This window comes from Cavia porcellus, unplaced genomic scaffold, assembly GCF_034190915.1.
Source record: "Cavia porcellus strain 051 isolate PalLab524CR breed Dunkin Hartley unplaced genomic scaffold, mCavPor4.1 scaffold_2, whole genome shotgun sequence".
Classification (NCBI taxonomy): domain Eukaryota; kingdom Metazoa; phylum Chordata; class Mammalia; order Rodentia; family Caviidae; genus Cavia; species Cavia porcellus.
Window position 1 is genome coordinate 111,107,962 of NW_026947485.1, and position 10,688 is coordinate 111,118,649.

The window sequence follows — 10,688 nt, forward strand, 5'->3', positions numbered from 1 at the left end:
CTTTATTTTATTTCTACATATATATTCACCTACAAAAACTTGCAAACCTGTATTTATGATTTACAGGAAATAGAGTGTATGTAAGTATGTGTATTAAATGACGTATTACTCAAATCTACCTTATCTACTTCCTCTTCCTCTTTCTCCATCCTTATCACATAACCCCCAACCATTCTTTTGCTCTCCTTTTAGGTTTTGAGTATTAAAGTGAGAAAAGACAAAGGAGGCAGGAAGTTGATTAAAACAGAAAAAGAAAACCTGTAAAGGAAAGAAAGCTGAGTTTAAGAATGGATTGTGAAATATATTGTGTTTGAGAAAGACATTGGAAATAAGGAATTTATTGTGCTTTCAAGTTCTAACTGCTATTTACCTTCTGAGAGCATTTAACTCTAGCTTTTTGTTGTTATGCAAAGAATAACACTATAAATTGAAGAATGTAACCAACTTCATTGCAGCTACAGTGTAATGCAAATTATGGAACTGAGGATGATGGTGGAAATAGTCGCAGTTTCCATTTTGATTACAAACCTCTTTTTGTTGTTTAACATATAATTCATGGATATTGTATCATAAAGCAGATCATTATAAAACAAGGAAATTTTTCCTGCAAATAATATACAAAAAGAGAATACGCTTCATTGCAACCCTGAACTATATAACATCATGGCATACTGAAGTTCCAACAAGCTTATATATATATTTACAAAAGGGGTAAACAAGGTTTTAAATCATAGCTTGATACTAGCTATTATAAGCACTGTAATCAAGATGAAAGGAATTACTTTATTAACTTGGAGAGTAAGTCTCTTAAAATTAATCTCTTCTCAACTCAATGCTGCTCTCTCAACTCAAGCCCACATTATTACACCTAACAATGTATTCTAGTGCATTTGGAATTGGGAAAAAGAACCTAGATCATCTGGCATAAATGTTCACACTTCTCAATCAAGAATATTATAGGTTAATTACTCTTGCCGATCAATCAGGCAAATGTCAATTGAGCTTCAAGCAGTATCCTTCCCAAGGTTCTTTTTTTTTTTTTTTTTGTACTGGATGGAGATCAAACTTGCAACCTCACAGTTGCCAGGCAGGCACTTAAGCTACTGAGCTAAATCCCTGGCCCACCAACGTTCTTTTCAATATTATTATTTAATATTTATTCAGCTGACGCATTCTTTAACATTGTGGATATGCCACAGAGAAAGCATGTGAATAACATTAAATACACCAAACCAGCCAGCGTTGCTATTTCAGAACAGGCAAGGTGGAAGAGAATAGGTGATGAATTACCATATAAATTGAAAGTGTGGCCCAGAGTTCAGTAAACGTATGCCAGAAAATATGCCCTCTTGACTTATACAGAGGCTATATCAATATTGAGTAAAGGATTAATATATTTCTGTGTAGGAAAAACCTGATATGAAACTATTTTCTCTAAATCTCTCTCAAGTGTCCAAGTAATTATGAGCACAAACACTATAACAATGAAGGGAAATTGTTAAAAAATTTCATCAACTAAGAGCAAATAATATTAAAATATTAAAAATTAATTTCTCATTAGTTGGAGAAATATTTTATATGAAGAACTAAAAGAATTATTATCGTGATCTGTGAATTAAAGCTAATCAAATAAGAAATAACTGCTCACAATAAAGTGATGGGAAGAGTACATTGGCAACAGTGCTCTGCAGTAGCTTTGCAATCTCTGGTCGCTCCACTCTGAATTTCTCTCATCTGACACTCCTGAACTCACCCACAAAGGGACACACACTGAGATCTGTTTTCAACCCAACCCAAACACACATCTGAAAAAACACATAAGTTCCCAAAATACGGAAAGAAAAATAATATCAAACTAAACAACATATACTTACTGAAGAATACTATTAGAATAAAGAATATAAAATAAGCATGAACACAAACTTAACTGAGGTAATAAATCAGCACACAGAGTAAGAACCAAAAATCATTGCAAAAATCTAGAAATACTATGTACAACTGTGGCTACAGCTGAGAAACAACTCAGTATAAGAACAAATTAGGAAACTTTCCCAAAAGGACAGAGAAAAGCATAATAAATGCTAAAGGAAAGAAAAACAAAAACAAAACAAAAAATAAAGAGAAGAAACAGAGGACATAAATTATCTGAAAATAAGATACATGAGAGTACACAAATATTGAGGAAGAAAGTTTTCCTAAAGTGTTATATGGGTTTCAAACAGTAAAATACAATAAAATTCATACTCTATGTTACAGAGAAATTTGAGAATATGAGTAACAAAGACGCAATTCTAAAAGTTACCAGAGATATAAAGAAAAGATCATTTATTAAGGACAAGAATAAGAGTGAAAGCATATACTACCATGGCATCAGAGATTTTATTTTCCCCTGGCAATAGTCACGGTAGAAGTGATCAAAACATAAGTTTTCTTTCTTTCTTTCTTTCTTTCTTTCTTTCTTTCTTTCTTTCTTTCTTCTTTCTTTTTCTTTCTTTCTTTCTCACATTCATCTTTAATGAAAGAGAAATTTTTCCCAATACATTTCTCTTTATATATCTTTATATTTCATTCATCACTCACCTCCAAAACAGTGGACTATAAGGGAAGTGAAGATAGTTCTTATTAACTCAAACCAATCATGATTTATATCCTAGGATGGAGCAAATTGCTACTATCATGGTTTTTGTCTGTGTCCCCCAGGCCTCATGAGTTTGAATTGTGCATTTGTTATTTGTTCAGCGTCTAGTGCTTGGATTGATGGTGTCAGTGCTCCACCCACAAAGGGGTGGAGCCAGGATGTGATATAATGACAGGAAGAAGGTGTCCCTTTCTCTTTGCTGGTTCTAGCTTGCTGTTTGCAGCCACCATGAACTGCAGCCCAGCCATACCTGCCTGCCTTGGAGCTAACTGAGTGTGGACTAAAACCTCCAAAAAAACTGTAAGAAACCTTTCCTTTCCCAACTTTGGGCATCAGGTATTTTGTCTCAGCAACAAGTAAAAAGTAACTAAGACAGAATTTGGTACCAAGAGTGGGGTCATATGCTGTGACTACACCTGACCATGTTTTTCAAGAGGCTTTGGAAATGGCTTGTGGGCAGAGTTTGGAAAGGTTCGGACATGTTGCCTGAATGCATAGAGCTGGAGAAGCTTAGGCTGTTCTATAGAGGAGATTCTGGTCAGAGCTTAGGAGACCAGAAGGCTAATAGAAAGCCGGATGGTAAAGACCAAGCTTGGGAGGTTTCTGCTGGGAAGAAGGATTACATTGGTTGTTGGACTCCACATGATGTGTGTTATGGCTTGTCAGAAAGTTTGTCTGCATTTTGCTCCTGCCCAGAGACTTTGCCTGAGACTGAGATAAAGGGCAATGGACTGATTAATCTTGAAAAAAAAATTAAAAAGCAATTGAATGTTGAGGCTGTGGCATGGCTATTGTTGGCAGCTTTCAGCCAGCTTTGTTTTAAATCAAGAGCCAAGAGCCCAGCAGGATAATTCACAATGCTGTGAGTTTGGCCAGAAGGAAAATTCCAGGAAGGCTGTGGATTGTAAAGACAGAGTTGAGATTTTGATTCCTGAAGAGAAACAGAGAGATAAGAAAGATGGCCCCGGGGCATCCCAGGAAGCGGGTCCCCACCCTGTGCAGACTCACAGCAAAGGTCAAAGAATTTGTTCAGAGGAAAAAGCTACAGAGTGTCCTGCTCCAGAATGGCAACAGAGGCCAAGTAAGGTTCCAAAATGGCGACAGAGGCCACATGAGTTTCCAAAATGGTGGCAACACAGAGAAGCTTTTTGTCACAACCCGGAAAACAGAGCCCTGCAATCCAGGCAACTGACCCCTACAGCCAAGAAGGAAAATAGCCTGTCTACTGCTTCAGCTAGCAGCAAACCTTGGCAGCATCCACAAGGTGCTGATTTTAGGTGCAAGGAAAATGCACAAATTCTGAGGGTGAGACGGCTTCCATCTCGATTGCAAAGGGCCTGGCTGGCCAAGCAGTGTGCCCCTGAGAGGGCAATTTGTGAAGATGTAAGTGTGAAGCCAAAGGTGCAGTGGAGACCCCAAAAGTTTGGAAAAGTTTGGAAAAGCCAGGAATGTGCTTCCATGGGAAGCAGCAAAAAGCAAGCAGAAAAGATTTAAGAGAAAAGCTGCGGGAGTTGAAATTGCTGGAAGTGCCCTGGGGGTGAAATCACCCAAGGCTTTTGGAGATTGTAACCAGATTGCTTCAGGTGCAGAGTGTGGAACTCTAGGACTTAATGTTTGTCCTACTGGATATTGGACTTGCTTTGTTTCCAATGCTTTCTATTCCCCTGTGTGTAACTTTTGGAATGGTAATGTTTATCTTGTGTCTTTGCATTTCAGAAATGTTTAACCTTGTTTCATTTGTGTAGGGGCTTACAGTTAAGAGTTGCCATAGATCTTGGAAGAGACTTGGGACTTAGACTAATTCAGCAATGCTGAAACTTAGAACTTTGGCAACTCTTGGAGGTGGACCAAATGTCTTTTGTATAAAGGATGTACATGAGTCCTGGGGGCCAGGGGTGGAATGTCATGGTTTTTGTCTGTGCCCTCCAGGCCTCATGAGTTTGAATTGTGCATTTGTTATTCGTTCAGTGTCTAGTGCTTGGATTGATGGTGTCAGTGTTCCACCCATAAAGGGGTGGAGCCAGTATGTGATGTAATGGCAGGAAGAAGGTGTCTCTTTCTCTTTGCTGGTTCAAGCTTGCTGTTTGCAGCCGCCATGAACTGCGGCCCAGCCATAACTGCCTGCATTGGAGCTAACAGAGTGTTGACTAAAACCTCCAAAAAAAAAAAAAAAAAACTGTAAGAAACAGCGATGAGTAAAAAATAACTAAGACAGCTACCTAAACTAAAATAGTAATTCTAACTAACAGAGAGGAAGGATAAATAACTTTTGGTTGGCAATTGTTACGATTTATATCTGGATGTCCCACTAAAGCCTCATATTTATAGTAGGGGCTTTTGGATGGTGACTGAATGTTATAACTGAATACTCCATTATGGTTTTATAGCTGAATGTAATGTTGGGAGGTAAAGAGTGGTTGCAAGAGATAGGTCACTATGACTGTGTACTGGAAACATATGTCTCTCCTCCAGCCATTATAATTCTCTGCTTCCTCCCTGTTGTGCTGTGTGATTTTTCTTTTCTGCCATGCTCCTCTGTCATGGTGTCCTATCTTAGACCCTACTAACTATGAACTTAAATCTCTACAAACTGTAAACCCTAATAAACCTTTCCTCTTTTTTTTAAAATTTTATTTAAAGAAAAGAAAAAAATAAAACAGTAAAAGGGTACAAGTAATACAGAATTTCAAAAAAAACAGTAAGAAATCAGTAGTTAATAGATTACATATTGTCATCTTAGAAGTAGTTGTTCAAGTTACAAAATTAAAGTATACAAAGTGGACATTCAAACAGTGAGACTGCAAACAGTTGTGTTCAATGATCCAACAAAAACTTAGTGATGTGGTCATCTATCTTACACACCTAAACACACTTACAGTTGTATCCCTTAGAGCACTTTCTTTTCCTCTTTTTTTTAAAATAACATTTACACATTTTGGGTTTCATTACTCCCACAGTTATTATTACTTTTTTTTGGAAGAGAATAAAACCAAATGTGACAAAACAAAGCAGTAAGTGAAAACAAAAGATGGACATAGTACATGATGTAAAAACAGAATACAAGGTGATCAACAATGGTTACCATAATGCCTCTTGCTACCTTAAAAAGAACTGCCTATATCATCCAGCATAATAAAATTGAACAAAACAGTACAGAACAAAACCAATAAAACCTAAACATTGGAGACATTACAGGACTTCAAAAGAAGATAATAGTCAAACCAGAATGGGCATCATAGTGAATCTTACTGCCTTCAAAGTAGTTGCCTATACCCTCAAGCTTGATACTATCAAACAGAACAGAGTAGCGTAAAATCAGTCAAAACAAGATGGTGAGAGCAATACAGGGCTTCAAATCAAGCTAACAGGAAATTTAAAAAGTTACTACAATATATCCTACTAAATTTTTTTAATTTTTCCCTTAATTAAAAAAGTAATAATAACAAAATAAATAATTTTTTTAAAAAAGGGGAGACTGAGATAAAAGAGGGCATAACAACATAATAATACAGGTCAGAACAGAACAATTTAAGCACCATAGTGTTTCACCACAAGATAACCCAACTTAATAGTAGTTACCATAGTGTCTCTTTCCTTGAAATATTTGAGTGTTTACTTCATGTACTATAGCATCAGACATAGCAAGACAGTGTGAAACCATTCAAGAGGATGAAAGTATTACAGGGTAACCTTTCCTCTTTTAAACTGTGAACTTTGGGTATTGTATCTCAGCAATGATAAAGAAATTAAAACAAATTTTGGTACAGGAGTGGGACCATTGCTGTAATGTTACCTGACCATGTAGTTCAGTAGCCTTTGGAACTAGCTTGTAGGAGGCATTTGGAAAGGTTTGAAGATACTGCCTGGAGAACCAGTCTGTTATTGCTTATTTCTAAATGTTGTTCCAAAGCCTCATGCACTCATGAGTGGGGCTTAACAGAGGCAGTTTAATCTAGAGTATGATACTGGGATTAAAAGTATGTGATAACCACATGGATCTAGCATAGTTCTGGGTGTGGATAATGGAAGCCCTAACCTGGGTATGGATGGCACCAATCAATGTGCTTATAGCGTGAATGGAATATAAAGGGAGAGAAGGAAGCTAGGCATGCTGCTGCTTGCTGTTTGCTGCCTCCTGCCCTGCATTGCCATAGCCTGCTTCTCCTATATGATGCCTCTTTTCCATGCTACCCAGCCCTTGGATCCAGTCAACTATGGACTGAAACATTGACAAACTGTGAACTGAAATAAACCTTTCCTCCTTTAACTTTGGGTGTCAGGTATTTCATCTCAGCTGTGAGAAAAGTAACTAAGACACAGTCCTGGTAAACTGAGCATGAGGAGAGAGTCTGGTTGGACCTCAGATGATCATAATGCTTATAGAAATGCAACCAGTAAAGGCCAGACTCAAGAGATTTCAGTTGGGAAGAAGTACTCCACGGCAGCTGGACTCCAAGCCATGTATGTTATGCTTTAGCAGAAAATTTGTCTGTATTTTGATCTCATCCAGAGACCTTGAAAAAGATAGAGATTAAGGGTGTTAGAGTTATCTGGTGCAATAGAGAAGCAAAAAGTAAAAAAATAACAAATTTGTTGAGGATGTGGAAAGGAGCACACAACCCATGTTGGTTGGGCTATCTCCTTCAACCAGATACAGAGAGGCAGAGGGTTATATAACCTCTGATTGGAAGTGGTACATGGGGCGGATATTGATGATGTGTGAGGAACTGATTGGAATTTTCTTCGCACACAAACAGGAAGGAGAGTTGCGATTAGGACTGGAGAAGGAGGAGGAAGTGGTAAATATTACCACTTTGGCTTCCTGCCACATTAGACCACCACCATAATTGTACAGTAATTTATACTGGGGCAAAAACCTTTCAAAGGGCAGTAGACTAATTAATCTGGCAGGGGAATACCAAGACAGTCTAGTAGTGAGATGGTACCATGGAAACTGTTGGCAGCTTTTAGTTCTATCTTGAGAATCAAGAACATATGACCCAGCAGAATGATTTACAAGTTTTACATTTGGTCTAAAAGGAAGATCCACTAACACTGGGGTTGCAAAGATGGAGCCGAGGAGAATTAGGTTGCTGAAGAGATTAACATTTAAAAAGCAAGTACTTTGGAACAGAACAACAGCAAAAAAAAAAAAAAAAAAAGGCCTGAAAAGCATCACAAGAATCAGCAGGACTCTGCTCTGCAAGCTCAAAATTGTAAAGGTAAAAGACTTTGCTTGGAGAAGAATGATCCCCCCACACACACCTGTGCAATGGTTAATACATTGTATCAACTTGAGAAGCTTAAAAGTTTAAGTGACTCAGCAGAGGGCCAGCACCCTCACTTTGTAACATCCTGAGCATAGAGGGCATAGAGGTAGTATGAATGCTACATCCATTCTAGGAGGTGCTCTGCTTCCAATATAAGGGAGGAAAAGGCTAAACCCAGGTCCCCCCCCCCCACATCTTGTTTCTTTTGTTGCTTTTTCTGTCTTCTGCCTTGAACTGTTGTCCCTCACCATGCCACCCTGCCTTGGAGCCAATTGATAAGGGACTGAAACTTCCACAAACTGTGAGCTAAGTAAGTGGTTCCTTTCTTAATTTTGAGTGTCAAGTATTTTCTCCCAGCAATGAGAAAAAAGTAACTAAGACACCAAGTCATTATTTTCCAGTGTGGCATTAGCCAAGGGAGTGGGAATCAGTTCTCCAAGATCAGTTCACAATGCTCAGCCATCCAGGCACTCTTCCTTGTTATTTTAAAAAAGTTTTCTCTTTCCTACTCCCACATTTCAAAATTGTCCTCCAGTTTGGATAATCTATTCTTAGTTTCTTTCAAGCTGATTTGCCATCTTTCATAGAGTTTTTAATTTCCTGGTGATCTCTTTGAATCTGCTTCATGTATTCTATATTTTTTTTTATAATCTTCACCAAATGGTTCTCTCCTTTGTTTGAGTTCCTCCCTTCTTCTGTCTGTGTCTGCTTGAGGGGTGCTTAGTATCGCTTTTATTAATCTTCTTATATTTTGCTTTATTTGGCTAAATATTTCACTTTTGAACTCATCTATGAGGTCCCAAATATATCTCTTTATGTCCACTGGTGCTGTGTCTGATATTGCATGTTTGCTGTTCTCATTCTCCTTTGTATTTACCTGTCCTGGGTCAATGTTCTCAGGGTTGGGGCCTGGGAACTTTTTGTGGTTGCTTCCTCTTCCTATCTTTTTGCTTCTTCCAGTCTTCTGCAATCACCAGCCTGATGCAAAAGGACTCAGCTATTGCTCCAACTAACGGCAGACCTTGGCATCATTCACATGATGCTAGTTTTACCAGAAAATGCAAGAGCTGTAGGGTGATAGAGGCTCCCACCAAGATTTTAGCAGAAGGTCTGGGAGGCTATGCAGTATAGAACTAAGAGGGCAATTCATTAATGTGTGAGAGTGAAGCTGAAAGTTCAGTAGAGATCCCAGGATGCTTGAAAACCCAGAAATGAAGAATGCTTCAAAGAGTGAGCAAATCTCTTCTAAGAGAGAGGCCACAGGACCACAACCACCAACAGTGCTATATGGATGGGTCTTCCTAACCCCTTTGGAACTGTATATCTCTTACAGATTGTCCCAAGTGCTGCACATGGAACTATAGGATTTAATGTCTGCTCCACTGAATTTCAGTCTTGCTTTGGTCCTATGCTTTCCTATCCTCAATTTCTACCTTTAGGAATGAGAGTATTAGTCTGTGCCATGGACTATAGAGGTGTTTAACTTGGTTTTCATTTTTACAGGGACTCACAGCTAAGAGTTTGCCTTAAATCTCAAAAGAGACTCTGAATTTAGACTTTTTTTTTTTTGGCATGTCTTAGAGATGAACTGAGTTCATTTTGCATAAAGCAATGTGCCTGAGACTTTTGCGGGCAAGGGGAATAATATAATAGTTTATATCTAGATGTCCCACCAATGCATCATATACTCATAAGTGGGACTTTGGGGAGGTGACTGAATCACGGTTGTGTAATATTCATCACTGGATTAGTTCACTGATGGTTTATAGCTAGATGTGAAGTTGGGAATTGAAGACTGGTTGGAGAGTCACTGGCCTGGAAGGGTATAACATTTTCTTTCCTTCTTTGGTCATGCTCTGCTTCCGGTTTTCCTTGCTATGAGCTCTTTATCCTCTGCCGTGCCACTCTGCCAAGCAGCCTTACCTTTGAACCAGCTGACCATGAGGTGAAACATAACTTGTGAGTTTCAGGAAGGAGAAAATAACTAAGGTAGGTCAGACAGTAACTGAAAGTCATATGCAGAGATAAAAATCTCAGTAAAAGAAAAACACATATAATTTTTAAAAATTACTATTATGGTGGCAATGATTTGTACTTTACTTTTTTCTATAAGGTTTAAGAAGTGAGTACATTTATTTGAAACAGTGTTACTTTAAATGCTAGTATTGTAATTTTGTGGTAAATTATTTTCTACAAAATTTAAAAGAGTAAAGAATTTTAAAAACTAGTCACTAGTTTGCTCTTTGGTGTACAGTGTATGAATGTAATTTTGTGATATCAATCATTAAAAAAGGTAGACTTTGTAAGTCTTTGGGTTAAACTAGTATAATTAACTAATTTATTAATTTAACAATTGCTTTAATAATTACTGTTATAACTCAAAGATGCTCACTGTGATCCCCATAGTAACCTCAAATAAAATAATTATAGAATATACAATAATGGAAATAAAGAAGGATTTAAACTATTTCACTACAAAAAATATAACTGAACCAGAGAAGAATAATGTGGGAAATAAGGATCAGGAAAGCTATAGAGCACATAAAAAACAAACAGCAAAATTGCATAAGGGAATCAGTCCTTATCAATAATTACTTTAAATATAAAGGAATTAAACTTTCCAATCAAAGACAAATTGGGAGAATGAATTTATAAAAACTATATGCTGTCCCAAAAAGGCTCACTTTAGATATAAAGGCATGAACCAACTGAAAGTAAGAGGATAAAAACTGATAGAAAACTCTACAATATGATTCAGCAATTTCACTTGTGAGCATACA